Here is a 13,972-nt window from a genome sequence, read left to right as displayed (position 1 = left end):
TATTATATAGGCTTCATGAGTAAGCACATAAGGTGGCCTAGATAAGGCTGGAGTAAGCTATTCTTGCTGGTCAAGCCACTAATCCTTCCTGTTAAGCTCTTAAGACTCTGTGTTTAGATACTCTGGGAGTCTGGGTTTACTGGACACTCAGAAGCCAGAGGGAAGATTGTAGACTCAGAAATGCCATTATTAATGCATAAGACATCCAGCTGACACACAGAAAGACTCCTGATTGTCTGGTAGACAGTGAGGGCAACCTCTAGAGGAATGGCTTTAGCCTGCTTAACTTGAAATTGAACCACATGTCAGCCAGGCCAGAGGATCACTTCCAGTCCCCCATTTAGCCATCAAATTCTGAGATCATTCCAAAAGACATTCTGTTCTCATCACCCCTCTATTTCCACAGGTCTTAATCTACACAAAAACAACAGCTGATTAGGCATTATGTCATGTCAACTTTGAGTATTAGCATTCAAAAATTGATTGGAATTTTATTTGCAATTTATTAAAATTTATTTGATTCCACTAGAATGTAAGCTCCACAAAGGTAGGAATTCTGTATGTTTTTCCTACTGCTATATCCTCAGAAACTAGGGTAATGCCTGGCATGTAGTAGATGCTTAATTAATATTATTGAATGGCTGAATTTTAAAAGTTACACAATAGTTCATGCTTGTCATTGCAAGTCAAATTATGCAAAGTAACATATAAGGAAATTCAGTGATTAAGCTCCCTCTACTCCAAACTTCTCTCCCTGAAAATTAGATTACCAATATTTACTTTTGGTATTTTATATATATATTTATTTTTTCATTTTTCACAAGCCTCAGACAGAGACATGGAAAATTATACACATTTATATTGTTTATTGTCTTATTTTTCTTCTTGTTGTTTTTCTTCATTTCCCCCCTCCCCTTCTTGCTTTTTTACTTAATATATCATGATATAATGGTGTCCATTTAAGCTGTTGGGTCTCAATTCTAACTGCACATTAAATCACTGTGGGAGTTTTCAAACAATTCCAAAGACTGGGCTCATCCAAAACCAACTGAATCACTTTGGACAGTGGCATTTTTAAAAGCTCTCTAGATGATTATAATGTGCACAGGGTTGAGAGCCCCTGATCTATCTCAACACATACAAATGTAACTTATCCATTTTAATAGCTGCATAACATTTCATAGTAAGGGTGCATCAAAACCTATTCATCTGCTTCTCCATTCATGCTCATTAGGTTGTTCCTGATTTCTTTCCCTTATGCTCTGTTGTTCGGTGCAGAAAGTTTAATTACTGTACTATTTTCTCCAAGAGTTATACCTTTTATCATTTGATAATCTATCATTTGGGCAAATTTATGCTTTTGGCCTTGAATTGTATTCTCTCTGATGATACTAGTACCACTCATGCTTTCAATGGTGTTTTTTGCATTTGCCTACTGTACCTTTATCTGTAGGTATATTCGCAAACTTTTATTGCCACTTGTTTTAGGCATAAACAGCATATAGCTGGAATTAAACCAAAAATTCTTACCTGAAAGCCTTTGCCTTTTTATAAGGATATTAGCATTTTAAATAAGAATCCAAAAAGACTATAAAGTCTTCAGGCCTCAAATTAATGGACATCGTAGTGGAGTTTCAGGCACCACACCAGCTTGATAGATGAGCAGGATGACTGAGCCATCTGCACCTTCCCAGCCCTCTCAATTCCTGTGTATGCAGCTGTCACACGAGGCACTTCTTATTGCAAATGTAAATTCCAAATGTAAACTGTTTCTTTCTTAATTTTATCACTCTTCCCTCCTAATTTTCAAGAGGCTTAAATTATTAGCACTTGTCTAAACAATGCAGCTTCGCCTGATATCTCTGAGGACGTGTTGCTGATAACTTCCAAATGATGTCACCCCTGAAAGCACAACTTCAAACACCCATTCCATCATGGGTATTGTTCAGAAAGCGCCTGAATAATTCAGTGACCCACAGCCTCAATGCATTTATAAAAGTGCAAATTGAAAAGTAAATCAGAAACTTCACTTCCACGTCTGGAACTCTCAAAACTCTGTATATTCCCTGTGTACCAACACATCTCATCAACGGGGGCGGGGAGAGGCAGAAATAGTCTCCTGTGGGAGCTTAAAGATCAAATTCCCTCCAGGAGCTCTTTTTCTCATATCCTCAGCAGCAAATTAGGCCTTTGGGGGGAATTATGACTCCCTGCCTCACCTTGCAGGAACGTTCCACAGTAACATTTATCCTGAACAGATTATTTTAGTTAATTATCACCACCACTCTCTGAGGTAAGCACTGCTAGTTTCCAATTCTTCACATGAGAAAACTGAGGCTCAGAGAAGTGATGTCACTTGCTCAAGTCACCCAGCAAGTTAGACAAGGAGTATGGATTTGATCTCCGGTCTGTGTGGTGCCAGAGCCACGCCATTCCCCCTTATGATAACCTGATTCAATGTAGCATGAAGGACCCATCATGATCAGGTCCCTGCCAACTTTTCTGGCCTAATCTGTCTGATCTAGCCCCCTAGCCCCCTCACAGCCCATGCTCCAGCCATACCTAATGTCCCCCTAATGTGCTTTGCTGTCTTACCCCTCCACGCCTTTGCTCACACTGTTCTCACTGAGTGGGAGTGACCACTGGACTCCATGCAGAATTCTGTCACACCTCTCCTACACTTTACAGCATCCTGGGCATTCACATCTCCACACCCGCACCCCCATAGAGTGTGAGCTTTCTGCGGGCAGGGACTGTGTCTCACTCACCTCTGTATCTGATTACTTAGCACAGTGCCTGGCACATGGCAGATACTCAATAATAAATTGGATGTTCCCCCTCAGAACTTTTTTTCTCCCCACTATGAAAAAAAAATCAAGCCTTTTTGATCTGTCATTTCATTCCTCTTCAGACAAGTAGGAGACATATTTGTTTCTATCACTTTATTGGTTTCCATTTATTGGTTGTTGGCCTTGAACACTGGATTGTCTATAGCACCCACGAGCCCTTGGACACATTTAGGGTTCCTCTCCAGAAATGAGAGAGACCAGCAGGGTATATGTTTTCTGGAGCTGATTCTGAATGCTCTGCTTGCATGAGATTTAATCATATGCAAATGTCAAGGTGAATGAGTCTAGTGATCTAATGGACAGTATGATAACTCTAGTTAATAATACTGTATTGATTACTGGAAATTTGCTAGAAGAGTAGATTTCAGGTGCTCTCACCACACACACACACACACACACACACACACACAGGTAACTATGTGAGGAGATGAAATGTTAATTATCTTAGCTAGAGTAACCATTTCACTATGTATATGTACATGAAAGCATCATGTTATACACCTTAAGTATAAACAATTTTTATTTTAAAAAAATGAATGGATGGCTTTCATCAGCACCATCTTGGGCCAAGTTTCTTTTCCTCATCTCACTTTTTATGTGGTAGAAAGAAGAGCGACCCCAGATAGATCCTGTGCTAGGTGCCAGGTACTGGGGATACAGCCGTGATAAGTACGAATAGGAGGGTGCCCTCACAAAGTCTGCAGCAGGGCTCACAAACTTAAATGCCAACAGGGGCCAAGAAGGAAACTTTAGTGAGAGAGGTGGTCCAGGTGGAGACTGGGGCAAACTGGAGAAAGCAGCTGTGTTTCAAGGGGCAGCCTCTTCTCACTCCAGCCAACTGTTGCCATGTGGGAATTCTAGTTTATTGCTATGAGAAATTTCAACTTTTCAAGACTACTTAGAAATCTGGATGTTTACATAAAATCTGAATTTTAGTGGCGGCCAGTCATTCTAAAGTTTTAAAAAATCTTCATGGTCCAACCGAAACTCATCTTTTGGCATGATCTTGCTTGATTTTGCCAGCTTTCCACTTCTAGCTGGGGATTTTCAGACAGGGCTAAGCAGTTGAACTGATCTGGGTTTGAATTTCCATTCCATCACATGTTTCCTGGGTGACCTTGGGAATGTCTCAGGGTGCTAGTTTCTTCATCTCTAAGTTAGGAACTCTCCACAAGCTTTCTGAATCCAACCAAGCCCATGGAAGTTCAACAAGTGAAGCATTTAGTTTGCTGAGCTGTCCTGAGTACCTAGAACAGTGCCTGGCACATAGTAGGGGCCACTGATATTACTGGAAAGAGTGGATATTATGCTATCCTGTCTTCAGTACGAGCCACGTGACAAGTAGAACACCGTTTGGTATCATGACATGATTTGAACAAAACAGTCAATATCAGTTAGGACTTATTTGCTTGCAAGTAATCAAAACCCAACTCCAGTGGTTTAGACAAAACAGGAAATCCATTGGCTCACGTCTCCAGAAGGCTCAAGTCTTCAGGTATGACCAGATCCAGGGACACAAAATTGTCTCTTTCCACTTTTGGCTCCACTTCCCTCTGTGTTGGCTTTAGTGGGACCACATCTCCCTACATGGTAAGATGGCTGCTGGCTGGTTTTAGATCTTCCCAGGTGTAAACATCCTTGCCTTGCTCTGCAAGAGTCCCAGCTAATGCTCATTGACTCTGATTGGATCCTGTATGCATTCCTGATCCATTCCCTGTGGCTGGGAGAATGAGTTGCTCTGATTGGCTGGACCTGAACACACACCCATCCTTGGTCTGGTCAATCATCTCCAAACCATGTAAAATAAGAACTGGGGAGAGAGTGGTTCCCTAGAGTAAGAAGAGAGAATAAATGCTGGTGGGCAAAATGGTATCTGCTCCAGAGGCTCCATCTGGATGATTTGGGTCTACAAACGCCCCTCCTAACCTTGCCTTTAGAGAGCCCCTGTATCTCTCCATTCCCAAAGATGGAGAAGGCTACAGAGTGGTAGGCACCAGCTGCATACCTCCCACCATGTGATAAACCCAGGGTTGCTTTGGCCCAAGGCTAATGAGGCATGGGGTATTTGCAAAGCCCTCTCCAGAGAGGTTGCAAAACACAGAAGAAATTTAATAGTATCATCAAGTAATCACACCGTACACTAGACTTTAAAATGCACTCCTTCTTCCCTTTGATCTTGTTCCAATGGATAATGCCCATGGCATTTGCTGTGACCTAAATCCCTCACAAGATTGTTGGAGAGGAAAACTGAACCAGAAGAGAACAGTGGCCTGGAATATCAAGTATAAGGGGCCACTTATCCCTGCTCCTTGAGACCCCGTCTACCCGGCTTGCATATTCATGGGACTCAAATACAGATGAGACAGCAGCTGCTGATTAAAATGGCTCACTTTGTTGTGGGGGAATTTGGGGACTCCGGGGAGGCCTCTTGAAGCTGATCATTGGTGAAATGTCCTCTTCAGGGGTTGTTCTGTTCCCACTCAGTGTGGTCCTTTGGAATAATAAAAAATCTGGATCTTTCAGCTTCAGGAAGCAAATGCTTGCCTTCTAGCTGGGATGTGTTGGGAGGTTAAAAGCCTGGATATAAATTGGGAGAGATAGATCCTCAGTTTACCTGCTGCAGAACTGTCCTAAATGATGCCCCCCCACCCCACTTTTTTAAAGGATGGGTATGGGGGTAGAGTAGAGATAGGAGTCTGTGGAAATTGGACAGAGTGCTGGGGACTCACTGGTCCCTGTCTGGGATGGTCTAGGGCCGTGCTTCTCAAACTTTGTTAATAGACACAAACCACCTGAGACTTCTGTTAGTATTGCAGATTCTATGTTGGTAGGTTTGGGGTGGGGACTGAGATTCTGCGTTTCCTGCAGGCTCCCAGATGGTACCAGTGCCGCTGGTCCATAGGTCACTCTTAAGAGTGTAAAGTGATGGTTGCCAAACTTAGTTGCATATTAGAATTGCTTGGAGAGCTTTTAAAAATCAGGATGCCAGACCACACCCCAGACCAGTTAGGTCAGAATCTCAGGGTGGCATCCAGGAATTAATATTTTTGTTAAGCCTCCCAGGTAATTCCTATGTGCAGTTTGAGAATCAATGGTGTAGTGGTTCACAACCCTGGCTACTGCACATTACAATTGCCTGGGGAGTCTAAAAAGTACCAATGCCCAGCCCCATCCCAGGCTGAATCTCTTGTGAGGTGTGTATGGTGGGGATGGACCTGAGCATTCTTGTGTTTTAAAAGCTTCAGAGCTGATTATCTCCAGCCAAGGTTGGTAATCAGAGATGTAGAAGGAATCAGCCTCTGTGGTTTTCTTCAGTCCTGAGATCTTGTGAATTACTTTTGCTATTATTATCATTAAGGATGTTATTATCACCTTTGGACTCAGATATCTCTTAAGGCAACAATAGGTAAACTGTTGTACAACAGACCTCTTAGAATTTTTTCGTCTTGTTTAACTGAAACTTTATGCCCACTGAATTGTAACTCCCCACCTCCCCCCTCCCTCCAGCTCCTAGCAACCATTATTCTACCTTTTGATTCTATGAATTTGACTGTTTTAGATACCTCAAATAAGTGGAATCATGCATTATTTGTCCTTTTGTGACTGACTTATTTTACTTATCAAATGTCCTCAAGGTTCATCCATCTTGTAGGATATTGCAGAATCTCCTTTATAGGGCTGCATAGTATTCCACTGTGTGTATACACCACATTTTCTCTATTCATCCATCTGTTGATGGACATTTAGGTTGTTTCCATATGTTGGCTGCTGTGAATAGTGCTGCAATAATCGTGGGAGTGTTAAGGTCTCTTAGAGATCCTGATTTCAATTCTTTTGGATAAATACCCAATAGTGGGATGGCTAGATCATAGGGTAGTTCTAATTTTTGACTTATGCTCTTCTAGTCTTTTTTTCATTTTACAAGTTTGGAGTTGTTTCACAACCACATTTTCCCTCTTTTTGAAATATCACTTCCCCGTATCATATCTTTTTCTGTAAGACATTTCTTAATGACTACAGATTATCATGATTCATTTAACCATTCTTCTACTCTTGATAAATATTTAGATTGCTCCTAACTTAAATATAATTTCTTTAAGAAAACGTCTTAGATATGGAATTGTGGGCTCAAAGACAGGAACATTTCTTTAGAAGAATGGATTCATACTGTCAAATTAGGGCTTCAAAAGTGTAATTCAGTTTCTAATATCCAGTGCCTTGCATACAGTAATCATCTACTTGGTGAATGAATGAGTGAATGAATAAAGTGAGGCACTGCATCTCCAGCATTTAACAGCACCTGGCCCAAAGGAGTCATTCAACAAGTGTTCCTAGAATGAATGAATGAGTAAACTCTGTACAAAACTGTAAAACATTACAAAAATTAGTTATCCATGGCTGGGATATGTCAGAAGGCTGACTCTAGAATATATTTTTTTTTTTCCTCCTCACAAGCAGTCAAGCCCAAGTACCTACAAATACTTCCCAAAGTGAGGGCTAACATCATACTATGCTCTTGGTAAGGTAGTAAGAAATTAATTTTTCCATTTCTCAAAGACCTTTACTGTTCAATAAAAAAAAATCCTTCCACTGTAGCAATTATCTATAATTACTAATGAAAACAGGTCTCTTCAATGCCTTTTCAAATTGAGACATGAATGGTTCATTATCGTGGCAGGCAACTACCAATATCTGATTTTCAATGGGATGTTGAAATCAAACATAATGTGGAGGATCATGGGGGACACAAGGGAACGGGCACTTCCTGGCTGCTGCTCATTAGAAGAAATTTGGTGGAGGGGGGGCAGAGGTTGTGACAAGCATTAAAATAGGAAGCAGAGAGTTTCTTGGGGATGTAGAGCACTGTGTGGCTGAGAGAGGTATAAAATAGCAACAGTGTAGGGGGATAAAAATCTCTTCTTCCAAAAGCCTTTTTTATGGAGTGAAATTAGCTCAACCAAGCTATTGTCTCCAAGCTTACTTCCTGCATCTGTTGAGTGGCCACGAGAAAACCTCAACTTATTTGGCCACGGAACCCCTTTTACAGATAAGATTTAGGACTGTTATGGGGAACTAACTGAGAAAATGGGTAAAAAGGGAATAGCATAGTGTCTGGCATGGGCCTGGAGGTCAAGATGTGATTCCATTCTCCTATTTCTCCTGTAAAGATCTCTTTAATTCTCAATTTTTGTGAACTTGTGATAGGAAAGGTGGACCTGGGGATAATAGGGCGTCGAAGCGTTGCAGAAATTAGAACTCTGCACTCCTGTCCCCACATTTCCTGTTGCATTGCGCGCTGGGAGTTATCACCCATGAGCAGATGCATAAAGCAAGGAGTCAACAGGAGAGAAGTTGAGGAGTACCAGAACTTGGCCTGGCTGGCTCAGGAAACAGTCTCCATGCATTTGAAGGATGGGCAGATTTATTTGGGGGGATTTGCCGTCCCTGCATCCTAGTTTTAGTTGGAAATAGTCGAGTGGGATCAATAGTTTCTCTAATTTTGTCCTTTAGGGATACTCTGTTGTAATCCAGAGAACCAGAGCTTGTGTTATGTATCCCATTGACAATACAGCTAGCCAAATGCCCCCCTGGACTTTGTGATTTCCATAAAATGCAGCTCCAGAAGCTGTTCTGCTCTAAAAGGTTTCCACAGCCTAATGTGTTTGAGGAAAACTGTATACTACCTTTCCCTCCTGGGAACTTTGCAACAGAGATTGATATATTTCTGCAATGGGAGTCCTAGAGCAGAGAAACGTCATTAACTGGCTTTACCCAGTCTTTTCTAAACCTATTTGGCCACAGAACTGCTTTTATATGTAAGAACTATTAACATCCCACTGATCTAGTGTTCTGTGGAGCATGTTTTAAGAAACGTTGGTTTATAGTCTTTTCTCTTTGGTTTTCCTATCAAGTTTTGAATTCTTACGTATCTCTACAAGTCTGTTAATGAGAAACTGAGCTGCAGAGGGCAATTTTGGTTTTGTCCGTCCATAGTCTGTGGATCTCTTCTTCGTCCCCTCTAGCTGGTGACTCTGGGAAGTTTCCAGTCACAGAATCTTCATCCTGCCTCTGGCAAACACAGAGTTGCCAGATAAAATACAAGACACCCAGTTGAGTTTGAATTTCAGATAAACAATGAATAATGTTTTAGGCTATGCTTACACTCTTTTTTATTTGCTGAATCAGGCAAACCCTACCATTAGGGTGTCTGTGCACCCCAAGGCTGGCCAAGCTTGGACCTCCTTTTTAACGGTTCATGATGCATGTTCCAGGGGGTGTTATCCCACCCAAGCAGGTTAATCAGAGAACATCCCCTGCAATTCTTGATTTGGTGCTGGAGGAAAAGGACTTCATGATTCATGCCATAAAGCTAAAAGAAAGGCAGTCAGTGACTGGGTCAACCATCTCCCCCTCTACATGGAGAAAAGCTGTCTGTGGAAGGTGAGGATGCAGTCACCACCTACACAGAAGCAAACCAAGAGATGGAGAGAGACTGAACTCTTGCAGCTTCAGTGATGTCCCTGGATCCACTCCTGACTGGAACTAGTCCCATCTTCAGCTTCCCAGGTACACAAGCCAATACAGCTCTTTTGCTTTGTTTTTGTTATTGTTATCTTTTCTTAAGCTGATTTGAATTGCGACCAATACAGAGTATACCTGGCACTTCTGCTGTCACAGTCCTATATATTATTTAACATTTATTTAGCATCTACTGTAAGCCAGGGCTTGCGCTAGGTGATTCCCTTTGCTCATTGCCTGGCATTTAGGGCCACTCAGGTCACTGCCTTGACCTTGACAATCAGACTCACAAAGCCAGCCCTTTCTCTCAATCCCAGCTTCCTACATCTGGCCACTGCTATGTTGTTAAAATCTGAATTTGAATGGAGTCCTGGAGAATCAGCGCGCTTCAACCCAAAACCCAAGCAAAAGTATCAGATACAATTTTGCTGCAAGCCTCCTCCCTCCTGAGATCTGTCAATGGAATAAGGAGAGGTTCCTGTCCACAGTTTGCTTCTCACTTAGACTCCTTAGCAGCGGAGCAGCTGTTAGACATCAGCTTGAGAGTGAAGTCTTGGGACTAGAGATTCCCAATAGAGCTGGTGTGTTGTAAGGAATGTGAGGCTGAATCCTCCTCCTTCAAGCCCACGAGTTATGTAAGAAATGCAGTGACTGGTGGGAGGAGGCTGCTTGTTCTCTCAAAGATATTCATTTGGATGACTCACGCTCTTCTAATATTCTGGGACTAAAAGGTGCAAGAGACTTCACTTGACATTGCAGATTTCTGACCCTAGTGTTTATATCATATTCAAAAAGATGTTTAAAAAATAAATAACAGGGAAAGAGTTTGTTGTTGCTGTTCAAGGACTGAGATGGCCCTGAAATTTCTCTAGCTTCCTCTGTCCTTTGTGTGTAGAGCTTGTGATCCAGCTGTCATGAAACACCAGAAATTCTTTGGGCAGTTCGGGTCCTCTCAGCCCTGTGTCTTTGCACACGTTGTTCTCTCTTATTGGGATAGTTTTTCATCCTGATTCTTACTGTGAAATCCAGCCCTCTTTGGACACCTAGCTCAGTCATTATCTGTTCCTTTGAGTTATTTTTAGCCCTCATGTGATTCCACAGTATCCTGAATTTACCTCTGTCATTGAAGAAATCACACTGTATTGTAATTATTGGTACATTTCTTCACTTCATCTCTAGATTGTGAACTTCTTTGGGGAGGGAGATTGGGAGTCTTTCATCTCCATATACCCAGAACCTAGCATGGGACCCAGAACAATAATATTTGTGGATCAGTAAGTATTGTTTAAAAAAGAGCAATTTCTGAAATTATTCTCACTTTGGGGATTTCCTTGAGGATGTTTGGCCTCATGTGTGTGTCAGAGTGTAGTAGAAAACTTTTCCCCTCTTTCTACCAGCCGTGAATTTTGGTAGATTCTTCAGGTACTGGGAGAGCTGACACTGACCTCTGGATCATGTGACCCAGCCCAGCAAATCAGCAGTGCCCATCTCCCTGGTTCTGGTGGTTGGTTCAGGGGTAGCCATGTGACCTAAACCAATCCAATCAGAGTGAATCTCAGATCCTTGGCTGGAAACTCTGGACCACAGAAGCTCTTTTCTTCCAAATTCTGTTTTGGGTAGATGCTAAGTCTTGGACTCCTGAAGACATTTTGCTGCTATGAAGGAAGCAGTCCTGAGGACACAGCTAAGAGAACTGCAGAGAAACTGAGCTGCGAAACTGCAAAGATACGTTAAGATACTTTTAATCTCTGGAGCAACCCATATTGGAAATCTACCCTAACTCTGGACTTTTCTGTTGTAGAAGTCAATAAATTCTCTGTCTTGTGCATTTTAAAGCCGTTATGAGTTTAGTTTTTCATTATTTGCAGCACAAATTCTTAACTGGTACTCAGAGGCACTCTTTCTTCCCTGCAAACTTTTTCCAGCAAGAGCTGTTGCTTAAAATTAAGTCAGTCATTCCAATTGGTGTGATTGACTTTAGCTGAAGGTAGAGGCTGCATTTGGATCTTCTGGGAATACCCTCCACCTTTTCTGTAATCTACCCTGTCAGTGTTTATTGGACACTGCTCTGTTCCAAGCACTGGACCAGATGCTCTGTGACATCCCAATAATAGTGAAGATCCCATTTGCAAGGTGCTGTCAGTCTAGTAAAACTGAAGGAGCCCTGAAACTTGGCTTCAGAAATACATGCTTGCTTTTGCCCTGATTTGCTTTGTGATCTTGTGCTGATCACCATCCTTCCCTGGGCTTGAGCTTCTCATCTATGAGGTGAGGGCATTGGTTGATAATTCTCTAAAATCCTTTCCAGCATTAACATGCTACTCTCTAAATACACTTGATGTTGTGTCTGGTTAGAATAGAGCTTTGGGCTTATTTACCCAGCCAATATTTTTTTAAAGTCTATTATGTCCTAGGTGCTGGAGACACAGCAGTGAACACAACAGACAAAATCACCTGTTCTCTTGGAGTTTACATTCTGGTGGGAGAAGTAGATAATTGAGAAATATCTAAGTGAGATGTACAGGAGATCGTCGTTATTCATGGAGTATTTTTGAATTTGCTTACTTGCTAAAATTTCTTTGTAGCCCCCAAATCAATACTTAAGGCACTTTCATGGTCACTGGCTGACATGTGAGGGAAGTGGTAAAAAATCTGAGTCACTTAATGCACACAATTCCCAACTGAGGTCAAACAAGGTGATGCCTTCTCCTTGCAGCTCTCATGTTGTAAACAAACATCCTTTTAGCACACAACTTTTAGTGTGAAGTTTTTCACATTTTTGTGATTTTTGTGTGCGATTTAAAAATAGCCCTCAAGTGTAGTTCTGAAGGGCTGTGTAGTCTTCCTAAGTGCAAGAAGGCTATGATGTGCCTTACAGAGAAAATATTGGGTTGGCCAAAAAGTTCATTCGGGTCTTTCCATAAGATGTTATGGAACAACGCGAATGAAGTTTTGGCCAACCCAATACATGTGTTAAGTAAGCTTCATTCAGACATGAATTACAGTGCTTGTTGGTCATGAGTTCAATATTAATGAAACCATGTATATTAAATAAGGTGCCTTTAAACAAAAACAAAGTTACGGATTGATTGGTTGACAAACATGTGGTGACCAGAGGCTTGCAGGAACCAAATTTTACGTTACCTTTAGGAGCAAACGGCTCTGTGTTTGCTAATTCAGAGTTCACTGCAACTTCATGGAACATCACTACTGCCAGTAACAAGAAGCGACTGGGTACTATGTCAGATTGGGGTAAGAGCTATGGAGGAAAGCAGGAGATGGAGTCCATATCTTAAAAGGGTGCCAGAAAAGTGTGTTTCAGGCAGAAGAAGTGGCAAAAATGAGAACTTTGCAGCAGAAGTGTTCTTTGCATGTTGGATGGGCAGCCTAGTGGCTGGTACGGCTGGAGAAGACTGGGGTTGGGGACAGCAGGTATAGATGAAGTTGAGAAAGTAGTGGAGACCACGCCATGTAGGGCTTTGGGGGTACGACAAGGACTCTGACTGCATGCTGATCCACATGGGAGACTGTTGGAGGGTTTTGATAGAGGAGGGATATGATCTGAGTTCCTTTTAAAGGGGTCCCTCTGGCTGGGGTGTTGAAAACAGACTGAAGCAGGACAAGGAAGAGGACAGAAGACCAGCCAGGAGGCTGTTACAGTGACTTGGATGAGAGCAGACGACAGTGAATCTTGAACAACACACCTGCAACATCATCATTAGCCTCCTAACCCAGCAGAGGTTGCCAGGAGTCTGAGAGGTTTGCTCTTATTGCAAAAGTCCTTGAACTTGAGCAGTAAATTATCCTCAAAGTTTCATTAGCTCACCTTGGCATGGTTCTCTCCTCGGACGCCCTGTGCCATGTTCCTCTTGAGAAGTGGCTATAAATAACTTGCGATTCTGCTCTCATCAGGGAAACAGGACCTGGAGTCGTTTTCCGGACACGTTAATAATCACCCTCTCCTCACCCCCAAATTAATCTTGTTATGAGGCAACCTTGCCCTGGGTATCTCCTAATCATCATTTAACCCCAGGACTCAGCCATCCTGTAATGCACCAGGCTGTGCTTCTCCTTAGTGGCCTCAGAGGAGCACTAGGTTGAAGTTCCAGCCAAATATCTTTTCCAGACAAATCCACTGCATTGCAATAGAGTGTGGTTTTGATCTAATTAACTGACTTCATCTTTACAGCTGCTCTATGATTACCTGTACTTTGGGGTAAATTTGAGGCAAAATTCAAGATTCAAGGAGAAGGCAAGAGATTTGAATGCAACTGTCATTAACTGTTTAAGGACAGCAGGTGGGAGGAAGGAAGAGGGAACTGACATTTGTTGAAATGTACTCTGTTCATTCATTCATTCAGTATTTACTGAACACCTACTATGCTCTAGGCATTATTCTAGGTGCCAGGGACAGAGCAGAGAGCCAAGACGTATATTAATCAGTGGTGTGAGAAGCAGAACAGAACGATGCACTGATTCAGAGCATGAACTCTGGAGCCAGACTGTGCTCACACCCCAACCCTGGTTGTGTGACCTTGGGCAAGTACTTCATCTCCCCTGTGCCTCAGTTGCATCATCTGTAACACAGGAGATAATAAAAATAC

Source organism: Physeter macrocephalus, chromosome 14 (assembly GCF_002837175.3).
Source record: "Physeter macrocephalus isolate SW-GA chromosome 14, ASM283717v5, whole genome shotgun sequence".
Classification (NCBI taxonomy): domain Eukaryota; kingdom Metazoa; phylum Chordata; class Mammalia; order Artiodactyla; family Physeteridae; genus Physeter; species Physeter macrocephalus.
This window is presented reverse-complemented; position numbering follows the sequence as displayed.